This window comes from Nannobrachium achirus, assembly GCF_963921795.1.
Source record: "Nannobrachium achirus genome assembly, chromosome: 2".
NCBI lineage: Eukaryota > Metazoa > Chordata > Actinopteri > Myctophiformes > Myctophidae > Nannobrachium > Nannobrachium achirus.
This window is the reverse complement of record NC_137811.1, coordinates 75,260,969-75,284,702: the sequence shown is the minus strand read 5'-3', so window position 1 is coordinate 75,284,702 and position 23,734 is coordinate 75,260,969. Positions and strand designations below refer to the sequence as shown.

Here is a 23,734-nt window from a genome sequence, read left to right as displayed (position 1 = left end):
ATATAGCTTCAGACACACTGCAGACAGAGAAGGTATTTTCAGGTTCAGACAGTGAAGGGATCTTAATTCACACAGAGCAGACAGTGAGGGGATCTTCACAGCAGGATGAAGATGGTTCTGCAGAAGGAGCCAATACACTTTCCGGCACCGGCACCTGCCGCGGCACTGCCAGAAGTGCCGGCAACAGCCGCGGCAATGATTCCTATGCCAAAGCAATTATTCTTAATCCGCGGTGTCTGCCGCTGTTGCGGAGGCGTTTGCCGCTGTTGTTGAACCCCCCCCCCCAACGACGACCACCAGTGGACACCCCCCCCCCCCCCAACACCACGACCACCGGACCACCGAACATAAATAATGTATTACAACAAGCATTCACATCATGTTTGCTTGCTCTCTGCCGGGGGACCACTGCTTCTGCCGGGGACCACCGACACTGCCGCCGTACTGCCAGAGCCGCCGGGGACCACCGGCACCTGCCGGATCTGCCGGCACCTGCCGGCACCTGCCGGCACCTGCCGGATCCGCCGGCATCTGCCGGTACCTGCCGGCACCTATGTGCGACCGTCATTTCGACAAAGGAGAGTCGGGAGGATTAGCGACTCACCCCACGGAGGTTAGGTTCGCTGTCCCTCGCTTCAAGACCCTCTTATGGGTCGTGATTAGGGGTGTAACGATACATGTTAATAGCGATTCGATACATATCACGATACATGGTTGACCATACGATACATGGACGATATTGGTTCATTCATCATGGCAATATGATATGATTCGATTCATTGATTTAAAATCGATATAGCAACTATTTAGCAAAGAAAATTAAATCTGTGTGAAAGGCATGGATAGTGCAGGTTTTTAAGGGAAACGTATTATTATGGATATAAATAAGTAAACAGTGATTATCTGCCAAATACATGGACATTGTATATTGACAAACCTGCACCTTGACATGAACCCAGAGATTACACACATTTATCGATAGACCAGTGTAGCTATATGGAAAGGAAAAGTAATTTAACCACTCCTTTTCATTTTTTCTTCTTAAAAATGCTAAATACAATGCACAAGTAGGTAGTATCGATACAGTCGATTCGATACGATACAAAATGAAACGATACGATTCGATTTTAGCTGTTTTCATTTTGATATACTTTGACTTTTTTAAGTTAAAAACGATATTTCAATACAGTTACTATCGTTACACCTCTAGTCGTGATCCACCACATGAGAAACCATGGTCAATTGTTGGCTGAATGGTGGATGGTTCTGACCTGCTCTATATGTTAAGTGTCATGTGTAAGACAACTGTTTTGAACTGGCTTTATATTAATAAAATGTACTTGATTGACAATGCATGCAATGGAAACTGTTCTTATAATACAGTTAACAGTTCCATCTTTCCTACAGGGTAAACGTGTGAGGTTTTATTTGATAAGGTTTCTGAAATGTTATCAGTATGTGGTCCAACTTTCTAATTACTGGGTAAAGACCAGGTCATTACAGGGAAGTTATTGCTAGGTAACATGTTCAAAACTACAGCTGTGTCTGGCTCCCTCTGCTGGCTTTGGGTTGGAACTGTAGATATCTTGAGTCATGTGTTTTCCTTTCTTTGTTATGTTCTTTTTTAAATGATTATTTAAATGTAATAATATTCTTTTCCCCTCTCTTTTAAGGTTAAAGCTCTATATTGTGACAGTAATCATTGCTATAGAGCAGGGGTTCCCCAATTAGTTTTCCCCAAGGTCCGAATTATGTCCTGGGTACCAAGCCGAGGGCCACAACATTGCAGGGGGCGACGGTGGCGTTCTCACTACTCCAGCGACAGTTCAGACATCGTCGTTGTCGGGTGAAAATCTTTTATGTCCAAAACCGTCCGTTTTGCATTTATCTGCTGTTTTCACTACTTTTGTGCGACGGCCTTATATGATGAAGCAGGGCTTTACTTTGCGAAAGAACGTACAAATTTGGACATACGAGGTTTGCACCCGACAACGACGATATACTAGTGTTGTTGCTGCTCTTATACCACCATTATTATTACTGGGGTTGGTGTGGGCCAGACAGTAGCCCCCCGCGGGCCGCAAATGGCCCGCGGGCCGCCTATTGGGGAACCCAGCTATAGAGTGTTTGTTCAGTAACAGAGTTAATTATCTCCATATTGTGACAGTAATTGCTATAGAATGTTTAGTAACAGAGTTAAATATCTCTATATTGTGACAGTAATTGTAATGTTCAGTAACAGAGTTAAATATCTCTATATTGTGACAGTAATTGCTATAGAGTGTTCAGTAACAAAGTTAAATAGCTCTATATTGTGATTATTACATATTATTAGTGTTAGTTCTGGATATAGAGCTGATGTCCAAGTTGTGTCACTCAGTTACTCATGATGCATACATGACTAATTGTAACCTCTGTATTGAATTGACTGTATTGCATTGCTTATATTCTGTTGAACATTTTTCTTAATTACTTTGCAATAAAATATCATCATTCATATTGTCTAAATGCCAGTTAGTGATTTGTTCCATTTCTTTGTTCTGTTGTAGAAACCATGGCATGGAAAGGAGAAATAAATGCACAAACCCTTTGAGATAATACAGCACATACATGGGCAACAGGCGGCCCGGGGGCCACATGCGGCCCCCACCTTCACTTAATGCGGCCCGCAGGTTAATATCAGAATACTGACATATTATTGATTTTCCAAACATGCAAACATGACCCGTTCTAATTCCATCAGTCTGTCTATCTTAGTAGCTTAATGACTAGTAAAGTAGGCCTAGTACTAAAACGTTAGTCTTTTTTTATTTATATCAAACACATTTTTATTTAAGTTAATGAAGTAAACATGAGTATAACTAAACATTTAAATTAAATACAATTTGTACGTTTCAGGATTACAGAACGGGGGTCAGAGTTCTTGGGGGGAGGGTGTGTGTGTGTGTGTGTGTGTGTGTGTGTGTGTGTGTGTGTGTGTGTGTGTGTGTGTGTGTGTGTGTGTGGGTGTGTGTGTGTGTGTGTGTGTGTGTGTGTGTGTGTGTGTGTGTGTGTGTGTGTGTGTGTGTGTGTGTTTTCCAATCTCTGGTGTCAGCTGCTCTCCACAAAGCATCTCTATGTTGAGTCATCAATACTCAATCACACAAAACGTCTGCAACGCTTCCAGATAAGTTATCCTCACAAAGCCACAACAGTTTGATGTCTCTCCCATCCACCCCCTCACCCGCCCTTTTTCTGGGGAACAAATGGGATCACAGACAGTGGCCGAAGAATTTATCGATTTGGGGGTCACTGACATGATCATGTTTGAGAACCACTGCCATACAATTTAATGTATTGCAGTTAATGAGTTAATACAATTGAGTACCTTAGACGAATAACAGTATATAAGTCCATATTTGATTTTTTTTTTAATATATATATATTTGGATTTACTAGACTGTAAACCACAAACTAGTCATTTTTAATCTGTTAAATTGTTAATGCAATCCCCCCCTCGTTTTGTTTAATTGTCGGTTTTAATGTTATCTGCTCCCTTTGTCTGCTGAATATTGCTTGTAGGGACTTAGACTGTTGTTCCACAAACTGGCTGCTGGAGATATACTGTTTTTCCACTTTCCATACGTTTTATGTCTTATAATTCCCAATATATTTGAGTTAAAGTTGTACTATGTAACTTTTTTTATAAAACAAATCTTAAAATTCTCCTAACTATTAAATCACAAAAGTTTTAGAAGATCCGCGCCGTGAATTTCAGCCTGTAAAGCCTTCTCTGTATGTAAACTGAGATCCTTGCCGTGGACCGGATCTCGCGCCAAAATTGCGTCATCACACTACCGGCCAATCACAGCGAGGGTTATACAACTGCCGGCCAATCACAGCGCATCTTGAAGTGGGGTCGCTATGGCAGCCATATTTGTTGTCGCCCGTTTGTACCATCCCTTCTCTAGGTAATTTCGCCTACCAGGCAGGGTGAAGGAGTCCGTATCTCTGGAATTACTGAACGCACAGGAACAAGGGACCCCTTAAAAGATAGATCTCAGCGAGGTGGAGGCAGACGCGGGGGTCTGAAGGTACGAAAAACGTCCGAAAGACGCGGACGCGACCGCGGTTTGCTATAGGGCTAATGACCACTAGTTGGGCATCTTACACAGTATGGCTTTAAGTAAAAACATCTAACTCAACAAAATGAGGGGGGAGTACATTAAGACTTTAAGAAATTAAAAACTTCTAGTTTGTGGTTTACAGTCTGGTAAATCAAATCGAGGTCACGCCACAGTGATGTGGACATCAGGGATCTCCATATAAGGGCATAAAAGGGATTTGTTCCCCCTGGCATCACAGCTAGGGATCTCTCTAACAGGGCATCATTCATACTGATGACATCAGGGAACTCCATATATGGGCATGAAAGGGATTCTGTTAGTGTGACATCACAGTGCAGGAAAAGTATGATCACCTTGAGACTTATTCTCAATGGGCCTGAAAATGACGGCCCGGCCCCAAATGGCCGGAAAACTGCAGCTGGCTATGCATCACGTCTGCAGCAGGTCATAATAGCTAAAGGGAGCTCCACTTAAAGGAGAGCAAATCCCTAGCCTCCTTCAAAATTGGTATGAAAAGTCACCTTCAGGCGGCTGCTACTCGTGACTTGTAAATAGACAGGCGCATGCTCAAAAAGACCAGATCTACAAGCTAACAATGCACCATATTACAATGTGTTGTTAGCTTGTAGATCTTGTCTGGGCTCCCCTATGGGCTGGACGGTCACAGAAGTGAAACCTTGCATGCACACTCCCAGGAGTAGGGCTGTCACACTTATTACATAATCGCCTAATCGCAATTATTTGGCCTAATCGTCATAATGGTGTTCAAAAATGGTGGAAATAGCAGATCTACAAGCTCACTACAAGCTCACACATAGCTCGAATTACAAGCTTGCATCGTGACGCGTTGTGAGCTTGCAGATCTATGAGGGGCCCTTTAGGCCAAAAATAGTGAGACACTTTTACACACACTAATGAGACAGTCTTATACGTACTACTGAAATGCTTTTACATTCAATATTGAGACACTTTGACACACGCTGTTGAGACACTCTTACATAGACTAATGAAATGTTATACGCTCGATAATGAAACACTCTTACGCTCACTACTGAAACACTCGTACATACATACATACTTAGTAAATCTATGCGCGTTCGTATATGAAACCGTATACATACTCAACTGAACACTTACGCATGCATATGACAAACACATACACATACCTATATACTTCTGTGCCATATACACATACGTACAAAATTATTTACACATATATATCTGAAACACTCACACATCCACCCATGAAAAGGCTGCATATATATTACTGAACACTCGTACGTGTACAACTGAATTTATTGTATTTCACATATATTCATGCAAGTAGTTTCACTAGTATGTATAAATGAATTCAATGATGTATAAACGTATCATTTCAGTGCTATGCATACGTGATTTCAGTATAATGTATGAAAGAGTTCCACATGTAATCGTACGAGTCATTTCAGTACTATATATATACACGTTATTTCGATATTATATATATACATTATTTTGATAGCAATATATAATTTCATTACTATATGCAAATAAATCACATGTATTCATACAAGTAATTTCAGTTATATATATATAAGTCATTTCAATAGTATATATACATGATTTTAATAGCATGTATATATATCATTTCATTACTATATGCAAATAAATCACATGTAATCAAAAAAGTCATTTCAGTACTATATATATAAGTTATTTCGATAATATATATACATTATTTTAATAGCATGTATATATCATTTCACTAGTATGTATGAAACCTTGCCTCACCAGGCTTTCCCTGAGGTTTTCAGTAGCACATACAAATCATTTTCACTGTCAACGGAAGGTGACCAAAGTCATGTGACCGAAGTCACGTGACTTCGTTTTCTTCCTGGCTTCAGACTGCAGACCACAGCTCCATCAGATGTAAACAACATTTGCTACAGACATGGAGGTAGGTGAGGGCAAATCTTCTATTGTTATTATTATAGAATGATAGAATCTATTTAATAAACTAACGTTTGTAAAGTGTTTTTTGTCAGTTGTGTCTTAAGGGTTTTGGTTTTGATTTGATGTAAAGAGAGTTTACTGTTAGCTAGCGAAATTAGCATTTTAGCTAAGTCTTGTTGCTGAGTTGGCTTTAGCCTGCAGTTTTTACAAGCCATGGCTCTATCTGCTTACCCTAATCTGTTCAGAGAGATGACAGTGCAACGTTTTTGCTCATCTATATCAGGCAATCAGGGCAATGAGAACAATGCTAATGACAGCGATTTTTTTCATTGTATTTATCATGGAAGGTGTGAATCTGTGAACAATATCAACAGACCTGACACAATCTAAATGCAAATACTCAAAGCATAAGTTGACGGTCGTTCACACTTAATGCTTGGCGTGAAGAACGGGCCGTTATTCTTTGAAGATATAATGAAAATACATGTGTGGTCACGGTGTTGCACCACGATTGGTTGCCTATAGAATTCCAGCCCGCCACGGCTGCCATGACATAACTGCACTCAGTTTGGCTCTGAGGTCACAGAATCGGATGGGTCACCAATTGCTGTGTAACGGCAATACGTGAAATGTCTGGATTTGCTAGGAGGAACGAGTACATACGTGGAGATGACATGTACACGTCTCGGTTTTAATGCGTGTTCATGTAGGACGGTGGTTCTCAACCTGTGGGTCGGGACCCCCAGGGGCGTCCCCAAGTTATTTTGTGGGGTCCCCAGATGATTAATTTAATGTGCAACATTGTTTTCTCGCTCAACTGTAAACAAACCAACATGGGGTTCAAGTGTATAGAGTGCACATTTCTTAAGTGACAATTTAAGGACTATTTACAACCAATAAAATGACAAACATTGTCCAATTTGTCAAATATTAGTGTCAGAAATTGTGAAAATAGCCGATCTACATTGTAGATGTAATGCCTCAACTCTTAGTGCTCATCAGGGTGGGGGGTCCCCAGTTAAAATATGACAATTTAGGGGGTCGTGGCCTGAAAAGATTGAGAACCAGTGATGTAGGACAGGCAGCGACCCCCAAAATAATCATTTTGTTTTTGCTTCCTTAAAGAATATTATACCTTAATGCAGACTCCAATGCTATTTCCACTATAGTACCTTATTTTATTGGTCATTGTCAGTAATTTTTCTTTTATTTGAGTAATTTGTAGTAGTATTTATTGTAACACCTGGGGCAAACGCTCCACATGTCCCAGACGCTTCCATAGAGCCATTGTTTGGCTCCCAAACTATGTAATGCACTCCTGACTCCTCATTGAAATAGCTCTGCAGACTCACTCCCAATCTTCCACCATAATCTGAAGACTCGCCTCTTCAGACTCCACTTTAGCCACTTGCCCTAGCCTTTACGACTTTGAGGGCTTATCCAAAGGCTAAATGTAATTTAAATGTCATGTTTTATAGAAAGGTGGTCATTCATCCTTTAGTGTATCGTTTCAATGTACAATTTCTTTATTTATTATCTGCTGTTTGTTCATTAGATACTTTCGATTCTTATTTCTATGCATTTGATTTATTACCTTGTGTTGTCCAATGCTTACTGTAAATCGCTCTGGATTCTAAATGTCTGCTAAATGCCTACATTTTAACATATGAGCACTGACCCCTACAGCCTTGGACCGATGAACACTATCTCCAGCAGGCGCCCCCCAGCCTGACATTATCAACACCATGGCATCGACCAGCACAGCTCCCCCCAGCCGTGAAGTGAACACCATGGCATCGACCAACACAGCGCCCCCCCAGCCATGAAGTGAACACCATGGCATCGACCAACACAGCGCCCCCCCAGCCTTTGCCTTTGTGTGGCTTTAGTCACCAGCATGGAAGACCAGTATAGTGAGTATTATAGAATGTTGCCTTTTTGCCACTGTTCCAACACACATTACTTAGACGTTGCATTCATCCGACTCTCATTATTATTAACCTTCACTGCACGTGTAGCCACGTAGTCTGAGTAATGAGATGTTTTGACTGACAACTCAGAAATTGAGCTTGTCATATCATCAGGTGTGTTGCCAGGACATCGACAGGACAGGACATAAAGACAGGATAGAGTCACATAGACAGGATAACCTTTAAAATCAACCCATAGATTAACCAATACGACAGGTAAGGGATAAAGACGAGGCGCAGCCGAGGGGGGTTATCAGGCTGAAGGGATGTTATAGTGTACATGGAGTACCACCAAGGAGGCAGTCTTTATCCTGCTTATTACCCGCAATACCCGGCTACTGAATAAAATTAATAATTTGACTCAAAACTAAAAACAAAACAAAGTACCGGTATTTCCTTGTTTACAGACAGCTGAAAGTATTCCACAAGTGTTGCGCTGGACGTAGCAGCCAGTGGTGTAAAGTACATTTACTTAAATATTGTACTTAAGTATAATCTTTAGGTATTTGTTCTTTATTTGAGCATTTTCTTTATTTACTTTACTCCACTATACAGATCTCAGATCCAAATATGGTACTTTTACTCAATTTATTTGCAAACTTTAGTTATTAGTTACTTTGTAGATTTACAAGCTCACAATGCGAAGCATTCTGAGCTTGCAGATCTGCTATTTTCAAAACTGGGACATCTGCATAATGAGTACTTTTAATTCTTTTTACTTTTTTGATACTTTTACTCAAGTACATTTAGAATTCCGCCTTATTCCGGACATTTACTTGTAACTGAGTATTTCTTCATTGCAGTATTGAAACTTTTACTTGAGTAAAACATTTTTACTTTTTCACCACTGATAGCAGCTATTGTATGCCTGTCTGTTTTTTATGTGGGGGGTGGGGCAGAAGTACACTGCTCTGTTCTTCAGTACCGTGATTGGTCTTGATCAAGGAATTGACGCTCGACTGCATGGGGTTTTCAAGGAAAAGCCCATGCCCTTGTCGAGTCGGGCTTTGCGATCCTGGCTCGACAAAGTCTCTTTCTCAGCCTGGCTTGGCGTTAGTGGAACAGAATAAACCAGGCTATACAGAGGAGGCTTTGTCAAGTCTGGATTTGGCTTAAATCCTGGCTTATTTAATTCAGCTTTCGTGAAACAGGCCCCAGGAGGATGTAGTACAGTTATTGTTAAAGATAAGGATGCTCTCGTCTTTCAATTTTCAACCATAAAGACACTCCTATATTAAAAGTTTGCTAATATCTGCCTAATACTAAGCTGGTGACCAAAGGACAATAGTAAGTCTATTTGCTTTATTTCCATCAGGAAAGTCAACCCCGCTGACTCTGTGGACATGGACTGTGATGCTAAGAAGAAGACGATGCTGAAGGATTTGGACAGGTCCTTCCTGGGTGCAGTAGGTGCTGTGATTCCCCAGTCAGAGTATGAGTGGGATGGGGATCCCAGAAGAGGGTTGGGTGACCACCGCATCCCCAAAATGATGCTCACTTTCCCCAATGGCAGCTGCATCTCTGTGGATACGATCGCACCAAACAAAGGTAGCCAACCTTATAAGTCTGAGTTAAATGAACACTTTGATGCGAGGAAGTCATTTAAGGAATTGGAGCTTACCCATGGCTGTACTTTTTAGTTCCTCTGGATGTGAGTTTGCACATACTGGTAGATAAAAGTAGAAGTACATTGGTAATTTGAATAAACGCAATCCCTGTTCAACTTATTGATGTTCTAAACCAGGACAGACACTCAAAATTGTTACAGTAATATTAGAGCAATAGAGCATGGTCACACACACATACAGTATGCCTTAGATAAGAAGAGTCGGCTTCCTTAAACACCAGAATATAAACACCAGAATACCGGCGTTTCCGGTAAAGACAACAAAGCACATTACATTCACCCATTCATACACCGATGGCGGAGGAAAACCCTGCAAGGCACCAACATGCTCATCGGGAGCAATTAGGGGTTCAGCGTCTTGCTCAAAGACACTTGGACACCAACTCTTGGGGATCCCGAGATCGGTTCCCATCTGGCTGCTCTACCGGCCACTCTACCCCTGAGCCACTGCCACCTGATGTGCCTCATGCCTCGACATGCGTCTTTCAAAAAGTCTCATATACAAAAAGTCCATTAAAACTCACTCCTAGTATCTCACTCAGCAATACAGGGTTGCTATAAGAGTATTTTTTATTTATGTGGAGTTTGGAAGAGTAGACATTTATGTTACTTTTCTATACAGTAAATGATTTAGTCTACAGTTACAAGGACATACCGGTAGGCATCAACAGATGCATGTTGCCCCTATTTTATTTTTTTATTTTGCTTTTGTTTTTTGTGTCTTTAAAGGAGTAGTTCACCACTTTTCAACCTGTCTTCATATCAGACAGGTTGAATTAGTCCTCACTAATGTTGATGATAAAATATCACAATTTTTTTCTACTCAGTCCAAGTCTCCTGGGAGAGCTGTGGGAAGTTCAGAATCCATCGTCTTGTGACATCATCATTTTGAAAAAAAATATATATATATTTTTATTAGCGCGATAACAATGGCTTCCACTTTAAAATTGCAACTTTTCAGGAATAGAAAGCCTGCAGTTTCTATAAGCTGGATTGGCAATCGATGATGTCACAAGACTATGGGTTTCTGACCTGCCCACAGCCCTCCTCTGAAAAAAAAAGAAAAGAAAAAAGCTATTTTTGAGTGAGGACCAATTATATGAACATAGGTTGAAAAGTGGTGGAGTGCCCCTTTAAGTATTGTATATAGTATAAACTATACGACTGTATAAGTCTGATGTATGTATTGAACCCTTTTTAATCTTCATTTTCAGGTGTGATCAGGAAGAATTGCACATAATGTGTACCCCTGGCAGAGCTACAAGTGCTTTGGACTGAACTACAGGATGCGGGTGATTGAGAGTCTTGACGCAGACACAGAGACCAGACACCTGTCTCCTGTAGCTGTACTGGGAGATGGCTATGTGGATCTGATTAATGGTGAAAATAGTTGGTTCAAGGTCCAACCACACACATTCATATCTACACGGGCACATAATCACTTTTGCATCACAATGGAAACACGCCTATGGCAGTATTGTATTTTTATCTATTTTGGTGTATTTAATTGTTGCTCTGTCTTCTTTTAAAGATGTCAGCTCACACACACACACACTTTTCTTTAGCAATGGCAAGTTTGTCTGGCTATAGCTATTTATAGACGGTGTTCCTGACAAACCTCCAAAGAAGTAACAAAACTCTCATCACTGTTGGTTCACAGGCCCTCAGGACCATGGCTGGTGTGCAGGCTACACCTGTCAGAAGAGGCTGTCTCTGTTCCACTGCATTGTGGCCACCGGACGCTCCTACGATGTCTTCAGCAGCGTCACACCTCAGAAACTACGCCTCATGATGATCAATGCCAAACCCTTTGAGGTACAGTACGTAGTATGTACCAGCGTCAAAGGAAAAGCCTGGACCTTCAAAGAGAATTATTTTTTCATGTTTTGAAAGTGGTCTGGTCATAATGAAATTTAACAACCTTTCACCCAGCTGGGCTTTATCAAGTGTGCAGACATGTCCTTTAAAGCCCGTATCAGAGTCTACGGTGGAGACCTATCCACCGCAAATTTGAGGTGGAAAGCTTTCCACCTCAAGTCAGAAAATAAGTGCAGGCCATCATAGTCACGGCCCACAGTGAAGTCCTTTACCCCGTCTAGACCGGTTCAGGTCGACCAATCAGTGAACGGGGTGTAGAGCCTGCCTGTCTGATAGTAAAAACAGAGAGATGTGTTGGGACTCACGGTGGAAAGCTCTCCACCGTGAGGAATGATGTAACGTTGTAGTTTCATGACTCAAAAAGACTCGAAAAGACTACACCACGGTGTAAAGCCTTCCACTGCGGACCCGACTATGATACAGGCTTAAGCCGGCATCATAGTCGCCTGGGCGGTGGAAGGCTTTACACCGCGTGTAGTCTTTTCGAGTCTTTTTCAGTCATGAAACTACACCGTTACATCATTCCTCGCGGTGGAGAGCTTTCCACCTCGAGTCCCAACACATCTCTATGTTTTTACTATCAGACAGACAGGCTCTACACCCCGTTCACTGATTGGTCAATCTAGACTAGTCAGTCACGGTGAATAGGTCTCCACCGTGGCGTACTATGATGTCCTGCACTTATTTTCTGACTTGAGGTGGAAAGCTTTCCACCTCAAATTTGCGGTGGATAGCTCTCCACCGTACACTCTGATACGGGCTTTAGTATTCACTTGATTGATTTTGGATCCAGCACGGTGTAAAAAGCTGTGGGGAGGTGCTTATCCTTGTGCTCTTGAGTAGGGATGGAGCTCTTAAATTTTGATTGATAATGAGCACCTTATTGATCCTGCTTATTGAGCCAGGCTTTTATCGAGCCCACTATTGAGCGTTTTCTAATATTTTGTGGAAAGATACGAGACCACAATTTCAGAACATAACTGGTATATATTTTTTAATTGGCCAGTTGTTGCAACTGTGAGTTTAACCATTTATGAAGATGACAATTGAAGTAACAAATATCATTAAAACGATCATTCATTAATGTGCAATATGTGTTAAATGGCTTTAAATTATGAATAGTACTGTAATAATTTCTTGATCGCCTCCTGTCTTGATTGTTTAAACATGACGTAATGGGCCGCTATGCTCAATAACAAGCTTGATAAGCCCAAAACGTATTTATACCGGGTACTCAATAAATCTGTTATCGAGTTACCCTTGTTTAGGGCTCCATCCCTACTCTTGAGTCATCTTTGCTCTTACGTTTGTCTTATAGGTTCAGAGAAGGGTTGAAAACTTGGAGTCCTGGAAAATATGCAGCAAAACCCTGATTCATTCAGACCAGCGATGTGCTTCAGTCCGAAACCCCTCACCGCTAACGAAGTCGATGCGTTTTTCCGTTACTCAGAGATGGGGAGCAACAAGAGAACGGGAGGGGAAAGAACAGTTCCTAGGTGGAGGGACCATTTACAAGATGTTGAAGGTGTGTGTGCCATACCATGTTTTTTTTTTTCTTTTTTTTTTCTGGAATTGTATTGGGGCATTCCACTGAAGACAAGTAGTCGAACTCTAGGTGCAGGATTTGTTGGTAAATGTTTAACGTTACGTAGACGTCACGTGATAACTTGCATCCACAACACCACTCCACATTAAGTGGAACATTGGGGAAGAGGAGCGCTTCTTTTTCTTACCTCAATGTAGAGTTTGTGAACCGTTGCACAATTAACTGGAACGTGTGAATATATTTCTTTTTAAAACAAGGCCATGGAGCAGTTATGACAGATTTCTTATGTAAGCCATGGACGTACCTTGACAGATTTATGATTTCTGACCACTAGGTGGCACTGTTGACTTATCCAAAAGCATTTGCTTTGAGTCTAGGCTTGTGTGTGTGTGTGTGTGTGTGTGTGTGTGTGTGTGTGTGTGTGTGTGTGTGTGTGTGTGTGTGTGTGTGTGTGTGTGTGTGTGTGTGTGTGTGTGTGTGTGTGTGTGTGTGTGTGTGTGTGTGTGTGTGTGCTCTCATCCACTCCAATTGTAAACCTTCTTTAAAACAGCTTTTGGAGTACGTTTTGCGGCTCAAAAACGTGATTTATTCGGGGGAATAATAATAAGAATAATCTTTACGATTACAATAGGGTCCTCACACACTGTGTGTGCTCGGGCCCTAATTATTTTAATTATTTTCAGGTCAGGATACAAGACCTGAAAGCAGCCTGGCATCAACCAACACCATGGCAGCCAGCCTAGGAATGCGCCCCCCAGCCATTGACCCTGGAACACCATGGCCAGAAGCCGATACAGCTGGACAAGCACTTCTGTCGGCAGCCAAAGAAAGTTTCGTCTGGGACCTCAAAGATCTTTATAATATATAATATATTTGAATTTGACCATTTAGTGGTAAATGTTTAACATAGACACCACGGTGATGACCTGCGGTTGCAGAGGTTTGGGCGTTATTTAAAGCTGTCTTAAGTGAGCGGTAGTTCTTAAACAAAGATGAAACTGCAACTTCTCTATATTTTTATCAGTCTGCAAGCCTTGCTAGTAATGGTGATCGCGATGATGTTATTGCTTTTTTTTTTAAATAGGGTGCTGAACTGCATTCAACGCCTACAGCAAAACCCAGGAGAACAGAGATATACTAGTAAGACACCTCAGGGTGCCTTTAGGGCGAGGTCGCGCCAATTCTTGGCCATCTGGCCAGTGATGTATATGGGACCAGTTACTCCTATATGGAGACCCCTGGATGATAGTCAACAATGTTGTGTCAAAACATGCCCATATATGGTCATTACCAAATATGGGCATTCCCAGATATGTCCTTAATATTTACACAAATATTAACAGCATAACACAATATCCTTAATGTCCTTAATATTGATAATATAGGAATCTCCATATATGGGAATAAAATGTATGTTAATTAGTAAAGCCAAGCAGGGCCTTGGTGAGTTAAGCCCTGGGTTTGGCGCTTGGGGATCTCCATATATGGTCATAAGGGGTCCTTTATTAACCCATTTAGAACGGGTACACATTATTGTGTATCATTATTTTATGCTTTAACTATTGAAAAACAAGCAGATAGCTCACACCGCGCTGCGAGCTTGTAGATCTGCCATTTTTGATAAAAAACGTGAAAATTAGAATTTTGACCCGATTCTATAAGTGTCTTTGGAATCCTAAGGTTTTTTGAAAAACGTATGTTTCTATGTCAGCGATCTGGCTAGCCATCGTCAAAGAAAAGGTCCTTTTCACTTAACTGGAGCTCAGTTAGTCTGTTCTTGAGAGACTACTATGTCAGTGGTGCTCAAACCTTTTCATGTGAAGGACCCAAAAATAGAGCCGCGCTGTGAGCTTGTATTTAGCTGTGAGGCTGTGAGTGTGTTTACTTAGAGTCGAATTGACTCGGCTAGAGCACCCTGGTTAAATAAAACATGCTTCACTTCTGACTCCCAATATCATACTTGAACATGAATGAAAAACCACGCCTGAACATGTATTTTAAAAAATATTTTCGGCGAGTTGGGTCTCGCGGTGTTGCACCACGATTGGTTGCCTATAGAATTCCAGCCCTGCCACGGCTGCCATGACATAACTGCACTCAGTTCGGCTCTGAGGTGGGTCACAGAATCGGATGGGTCACCTAGGAACAAGTACATACATGGAGATGTACACGTCTCGGTTTTAATGCGTGTTCATGTAGGACGGTGGTTCTCAACCTGTGGGGGGGTCCCCAAATTATTTTGTGGGGTCCCCAGATGATTAACTTAATGTGCAACATTGTTTTTTCACTCAGCTGTAAACAAACCAACATGAGGTTCAAGTGTATAGAGTGTATTATGCACATTTCTAAAGTGACAATTTAAGGACTATTTAGAACCTATAAAATGACAAACATTGTCCAATTTGTCAAATATTAGTGGCAGAAATTGTGAAAACAGCCGATCTACATTGTAGATCGGCTATTTTCACAATAGAACCGTGTTATAGAAAATGTAATGCCTCAACTCTTAGTGCTCATAAGGGTGGGGGGTCCCCAGTTAAAATATGACAATTTAGGGGGTCGTGGCCTGAAAAGGTTGAGAACCAGTGATGTAGGACAGACAGCGACCCCCAAAATAATCATTTTGTTTTTGCTTCCTTAAAGAATATTATACCTTAATGCAGACTCCAATGCTATTTCCACTATAGTACCTTATTTTATTGGTCATTGTCAGTAATTTTTCAATGGTTAAAGCATTCAATAATTCTAGGCCTAAATGGGTTAATTAATATATATCCATATACATACAGTATATGGACTTCAAGGGATATTCCACTTTCAACAGGTACTGCAGTGGTAACAGTGGAAGGGCCTCTCTTCCCATACACACCCATTGTAACTTCAAACTCTATTTTAACCATGATAGATTCATTAAAAACACATTATTTTTTCTGGTGACTCATTTTACCTTCCTAATACGTGAGCAGGCTGTGTTTTTTCAATAACCTTTTTCATTTATTTGTAATAATTATTTGGGAAAATGGAAAAAATTAAATGCAAACAAATAATTATTAAAAATAAATGAAAAAAGTTATTGAATAAACCCGGCCTGCTCACATATTAGGAGGGTAGTATGAGTCACCAGAAAAAAATTATGGGTGTTTTTAATGAATCCATCATAGTTAAAATGAAGTTTGAAGTTACAATGGGTGTGTGTGGGGAGAGGCCCTGGTAACATTTACATCAAATATCTAAATATTCAATCAAGCTAATTAAAAACTGTTCCGGGTGTTCATAAAAGCCTGATTAGATGATAAGATTACCAAAACAAATTTTTGAAAGTGAAATACCCCTTTAATATTGACGGAAGGTAGGGTGTAAATCAGAGTAAAGCAGGCTTTTGGTCGTCGGGACTGTCTAGATATGATCTAATTTGTACACTGTCAGAGTTAATGGGAGACCTTGAAATTTGAAAGTTTGAGAAACACTGATCTAGGATGTGAAATGAACACTTGGCCATTATATGAATGTATTTTAGCTGTACATGCATGGATTATCTACAAGCTCACAACCAGTCAGTGCATTGTGATCTTTACGTATTTTCGTATTTTAATTAAAATATTAATAACCTCCTGTTTCTGTGCATCCTGTTCCTTAAACCAGAAATTAATTTGCAAACCCAGCAAATATTACTCTTTTAGAGCATTTAAAACAGTTGTCAAGTGTAATTGTTTACTGTCTGGACACTGTTGTCAAGTGTAATTGTTGTCTCAGTAGTCTGGACTTGAACCATTGGTAATAGACTGGCAACAGATACAATGGAATGATGTTAGACAGTCAGACCTATACAAGTGTGGCATGTAAACAATACCAGTACAGTACTGGAACAGAATGGTATAAGTGTTACATTCAATGCAATTCTAAAATGTAGATGTACTGTAGTTTTGCTTTCAATGTTTTATTTTAGTTAAAGTATTGGCATCCAAATATACTTTTTTTGTAAAGATGTATTTATTGACAGTGCACAAAGTACATCTATCCATTTCTTAGATGTCCAAAAATCTACCAAGTGTGGACAACTCCAAAGCAAATGAATCAAATCACCTTCATTTACCTTACACCTCTGACACAGGGTAGAAAATGTGGAGTGACACGGTGGAGTGGTGTCCTGTGATAGATTAAATTGCATTTGTCTATGCTTTGTGGAGACCAGGACTATTTCTAAGACGTTTCCTCAGCTTCCTATTTGCTTTTAAGGGCCAGCTTATAAACCAAAGGATTCCTATATATTTGGGAGAGATTATTCCCCTGGTGGAGGAGATCCAGTAGTTTCCTCTGATCCAGTGCCTGATTTGGAGAACAGATTATGATTTGCCAATCCAAATATACTTTTAAAGTACAAAAAGTAAAACTGCTCTACTGAATCCCCTGTGTTTTCTTAACCTGTTCTGCTGGCATCGGGACGTTTTGAGAGGAAGGGTCGTACAGTAGTTTACCAGGGATAGTCTTCTATCAAAAATGTATTGTCTGCCATCACAGCAATATCCTCTGTCAGCAGGCTTAAACAGTTCTTTATCACTGGCAGATACGAAGGTGACTGCTCCATGCCGTGCCACCCCGATCAGACCCTTCAGGGTGGTATGAGATTTGCAGAGGCAGACTTTCTGGCTGTTGGCATCTTACCTCTGCACAGTCAACAATTACCTACCAATCAAGAAATCAAGAAAAACTTTTTTCACACATCAAAGTCCTACAGCAACATTGAGTGATAAACATCTCATCCAGCAGAGGAAGGGCACTGTACAAACATATTAGATAATCATTATGTCAAGCATTCATTTTACACACAATCTGTGACTACAGGGATGATCAGAAACGGTTTGACAAAAAAAAAAATGAAGAAAAAATAATGACTTTAATCTGTGAGTCTGAGCCTTAAAATACAGGCAGCTAGATGTGTCATTTAATGCAGTGGTTTTCACACCTTTACATGTCAAGGACCCCCAAATTGACACTTATTAACCTGTGGACCCCATTTGAAAAGATATGCCAGGGACCCCCATATAAGAGAATATGTTTTACTGCTCCAGCAGTGGTTCCTAACTATTTTAATTTCAAGGACCCCCAGTTTGACATGCCCATTGCCCAGTGTGCACGGGCCTTTTAGGTTACAGACCCCATTTAATGGTATTTCTATCTCTGGGACTGCAATTTATATTGTAAAATGTTAATTTAATTGAGTGTACAAATGAGCCTTTTAGGGTCCATTTGGTTCCATTTTACACTCTGAGTTACAGACCCATAATAAGGGTCCATTTGGTTCCTAACTATCATTTAGCTGGGGACCCCCTGGAACTCCCTCAAGGACCCCTGGGGATCCCCGGACCCCACTTTGAGAACCAATGATTTAATGCACCATATAGCTATGATTAATGCCATGTTTGTTGTAAGCTTGTAGATCGGCTATTTTCTGCAAAGAGGTTTCGTGGAGAGGGGAAAAGGAGCCAAGTATTGTCTATTGGGCTTTTTAGGTGGTTAAATGTATGAAACAAACAACTATTTACACAACACGGATGATAGTAAATGGAGCAATCTATGAAAAGGTTTAATCTGCAACAATTTTATGCAATGTGCTTGATCTCAGCTAAGGCCTGAGACATGGCCTGAACACGTTGAAGACTCCTGCAGTAGAAAGTAAGCATCGATGGGTGGATTCAAAACCCGGCTATGGTCATCTTCTCTGGAACCAAGGCGCTGATCATGTCTCTGAGTCTGAAAGATAAAAAAATAAAGTGGATGTAAAACAAATGACCCCTTACAGAAATAACACTGACAGTGGTTCTCAAAGTGGATTTCAGGGACCCCCAGGGGTCCCACTGGTTCCCATCATAATGATTGATATTAAAAACAAATGGACACAAGTTTGTAACTCTGACAGTGTACAAGTGGAACCAAATGGACCCTTACCGGTTCATTTGGTTCCAAAGTTTGACCTGTATGGGTCAATTTAGACCCCCCTAAAGGAACCCACAGACCGAGTCCCACTTTGACAACCCCTTCTTTTTATGGCTACATGATTATATTTAATTAATATGGGATAATTCATGTATTTTCATTATATCTTCAAAGAATAACGGCCCGTTCTTCACGCCAAGCATTAAGTGTGAACGACCGTCAACTTATGCTTTGAGTATTTGCATTTAGATTGTGTCAGGTCTGTTGATATTGTTCACAGATTCACACCTTCCATGATAAATACAATGAAAAAAATCGCTGTCATTAGCATTGTTCTCATTGCCCTGATTGCCTGATATAGATGAGCAAAAACGTTGCACTGTCATCTCTCTGAACAGATTAGGGTAAGCAGATAGAGCCATGGCTTGTAAAAACTGCAGGCTAAAGCCAACTCAGCAACAAGACTTAGCTAAAATGCTAATTTCGCTAGCTAACAGTAAACTCTCTTTACATCAAATCAAAACCAAAACCCTTAAGACACAACTGACAAAAAACACTTTACAAACGTTAGTTTATTAAATAGATTCTATCATTCTATAATAATAACAATAGAAGATTTGCCCTCACCTACCTCCATGTCTGTAGCAAATGTTGTTTACATCTGATGGAGCTGTGGTCTGCAGTCTGAAGCCAGGAAGAAAACGAAGTCACGTGACTTCGGTCACATGACTTTGGTCACCTTCCGTTGACAGTGAAAATGATTTGTATGTGCTACTGAAAACCTCAGGGAAAGCCTGGTGAGGCGAGGTTTCATACATACTAGTGAAATGATATATACATGCTATTAAAATAATGTATATATATTATCGAAATAACTTATATATATAGTACTGAAATGACTTTTTTGATTACATGTGATTTATTTGCATATAGTAATGAAATTATATATATACATGCTATTAAAATCATGTATATATACTATTGAAATGACTTATATATATATAACTGAAATTACTTGTATGAATACATGTGATTTATTTGCATATAGTAATGAAATTATATATTGCTATCAAAATAATGTATATATATAATATCGAAATAACGTATATATATAGTACTGAAATGACTCGTACGATTACATGTGGAACTCTTTCATACATTACACTGAAATCACGTATGCATAGCACTGAAATGATACGTTTATACATCATTGAATTCATTTATACATACTAGTGAAACTACTTGCATGAATATATGTGAAATACAATAAATTCAGTTGTACACGTACGAGTGTTCAGTAATATATATGCAGCCTTTTCATGGGTGGATGTGTGAGTGTTTCAGATATATATGTGTAAATAATTTTGTACGTATGTGTATATGGCACAGAAGTATATAGGTATGTGTATGTGTTTGTCATATGCATGCGTAAGTGTTCAGTTGAGTATGTATACGGTTTCATATACGAACGCGCATAGATTTACTAAGTATGTATGTATGTACGAGTGTTTCAGTAGTGAGCGTAAGAGTGTTTCATTATCGAGCGTATAACATTTCATTAGTATATGTAAGCGTGTCTCAACAGCGTGTGTCAAAGTGTCTCAATATTGAATGTAAAAGCATTTCAGTAGTACGTATAAGACTGTCTCATTAGTGTGTGTAAAAGTGTCTCACTATTTTTGGCCTAAAGGGCCCCTCATACAGATCGGCTATTTCCACTATCGATGTGCTTTGTCAAGTATAAAGTTGTTAAATATGTCAGTCATTTCTTTTTCTTTTTAGGTTATGTGTCATATCTGCCATGTGCAACTTCATAACCTACAAGCCAAACAGAAATGTCATTGTCAATGACAGAAACACAATTAAATCTTTAATCACAAGTATTTGAGCGACGATTAATCGTCATGTAAAATGTCATAATCGTGACCGCCTTACCCAGGAGGCCAAGGAAAAACATCTGCCCCAAATGTTTCACATTTGCCTGCTCACCATGAGGCTCATTCTTTTTGGATAGTATTCAGGGACGTGCTGGGCCCCTGATTCAGCCCGGGAAAAAGAGTTGGAGAGGCCTTCATTGCGCGCTATAGAGAGAGATCTCTCTCTATAGCGCTGCTGCTACTCAAAGATTTGTGACAAAGTGACAAGCCAGTGGGCCAATTACATGAGTTATATTTCGTCGTTGTCGGGTGGAAACCTTGTATGTCTGTATGTTTGTATTTATCATTTTAAAAATGATTTAAACTAGTGAAAACAGCCGATCTACAAGCACACAACGCCTCGCGGTGCGAGGCGTTGTGTGCTTGTAGATCTGCTGTTTTCACTACTTTTGTGCGACGGCCTTGTATGATGAAGCAGCTTTGCTTTGCGAAAAAATTTACAAATTTGAAACTTGGAGATACGAGGTTTCTGCCCGACAGAGACGATTTACTTTGTTGGCCGCCCAGCCCCCAAAATGGAACGAAGGCCAACATTTTATCTACATTTTTTCCCTAATGGCCGGCCTGGACCGGCCGAGAATGAACCGGCCGTTCGGGAGTTGTCCCGCTTTTCCCAATGGCCAGCACGTCCCTGATAGTATTCCTACATAATGTTGTATCTCTATAGTTATGTGATCAAGGATCTGTCGGATTTTTCATATTCCATCCTGGCTGGCAAAGATTGGCTTCCAAAGTTTGCAGGAGTGGCCCGTTCTGAACGAAATGTCTCAAATCATGAACACAGCGTCCGATTGCAGAGAAACTTTGCACGCACATTCCCACTAGGCCAGGGAAGAATTTCAAATCGGCCTCATGGTGGCGCTATAACAGGTCTAACACTTCACAATGTGGAGAGAGTATAGACATGGGCAACTGGCGGCCCGGGGGCCACATGCGGCCCCCACCTTCACTTAATGCGGCCCGCAGGTAAATATCAAAATACTGATATATTATTGATTTCAGCTGTTCCAATTCCAAACATGCAAACATGACCCACTTTAATTCCTTCAGTCTATATTTGCAGCTTAAAGACTAGTATAGTAGTACTAAAATGTTAGTATTTTTTTTTTTATGTCCAACGTATTTGTATTTAAGTTCATAAAGTTAACATAAGTATAACTAAAACGCATTTGAAATGAAATCAACATGTTACATTTCAGGATTCCAATTAAAAAAGAACTAAAAATAATTCAAGATTCCAATTCAAGAGAAGCAAAAATAGCAGATCTACAAGCTCAAAACGCAGATATACACACTGCTTGATGAATTTGACTTACGTTTTTGCTTACAGAAATTTAAGCAGAAATTTAAGGAAAAGAAATACCCCCTATTTACGACCAGATTGATGAATCGGGCCCAATATGATTAATACTAATGGGCCCGATGAAATGCAAATTCAGTCAAATTGGGCCCCAGATCTGCTGCAACAGTCACAAAGTATAACTATTAGGGGTGTAACGATACATTTCAATAGCGATTCGATACATATCGCGATACATGGTTACATGGACGATATTGGTTCATTCATGGAGATTCGATACGATTCGATTCAATGATTTAAAATCGATATAGTAACTATTTAGCAAAGAAATTAAATCTGTGTGAAAGGTGTGGATAGAGCAGGTTTTTAAGGGAAACATGTATTATTATGGATTAGTGTCCCAGTGCGGCTGACGGCTAGTCATTGCATTTTTTCTCATTTTCATTTTTTCATTTCATTTGAAAGCTGGGGATCATAGCTACACAATTATATATTGGTTGTGGAGATTGACCCAACAGTTTTGAAGATATGGCTTATAGAATGATGCCATGCTGAAATACTACTTTTGAGATATTCAAGTTCTAAATAAATGTCTAACCTGCAAATGACCTGACGATCTCTCACATTAATTAAAACAAGTCTTATTTAAATGCAGAGTTAAGCTCTGGTGTTTAAAGCTATACTGTGTAAGTTCAACTAGTGGTCAGTAGCGGTATTGCTTTTTTCGGCCGTTTTTCGGCCGGAGTCGTCGCGGACCACCGCCGCGGACCACCGGAGCGGCGCCGCAAACCACCGCGACCGATAGTAATCCGTGGAGGGGTAGAACGCATGGTAGAACGTAATTTTCTGGCCAGGATTTGTGGATTAAGAGGTTAAAATCCTTCACCATGGTAAACACTGTAGCCAAGCGGAGGCGCTTCCTGGAGACCAGGGCAGATAAGCTGTGATTGGCCGGTAGTGTACCATGTGTGCATGATCGGCGATGTGATTGGGCAATGTATACACAACGTATACAGATGATGCAGATTACGTCATTTTGGCGCGAAATCCGGTCCACGGCCAGGATCATAGAAAACATATAAAGAGAAGGCTTCAGAAGCTGAAAATAACGGAGTGGGTGTTCTAAAACTTTAGCGATTTAACAGTTAGGACAATTTTAAGATTTGTTTCATAAAAAAAGTTACATGGTACAACTTTAAGTGAAATGTAGCCTAGATATCTTGAGATGCATTTGTGACTTTTTTCATTTTAGAAAAAAAAAAAAAAAAAGTCATATTAGCAGTAGTGAAAAACCCTGCCATCCGAAATGACTGCCCCTCAGTCAGGCTGAGTAAATAAGTAAACACAGTGATTATCTGCCAAACACATGGACATTGTATATTGACAAACCTGCACCTTGACATGAACCCAGAGATTACACACATTTATCAATAGACCAGTGTAGCTATATCCCCTCCTTTGAAATGTTCTTCTTAAAAATGCTAAATTCAATGCACAAGTACTG

The 23,734-nt window shown here is 40.2% G+C and overlaps 1 long non-coding RNA gene across 1 annotated transcript; it reads left to right on the top strand.

Annotated features, from left to right (window-relative positions):
- The first annotated feature begins 7,819 nt into the window (after positions 1 to 7,819).
- On the top strand, positions 7,820 to 10,957 carry LOC308294572. The gene is made up of 3 exons (XR_013962522.1): positions 7,820 to 7,951; positions 9,324 to 9,556; positions 10,850 to 10,957. It is a non-coding gene; the product is annotated as an uncharacterized lncRNA (long non-coding RNA).
- Positions 10,958 to 23,734: the final 12,777 nt, after the last annotated feature.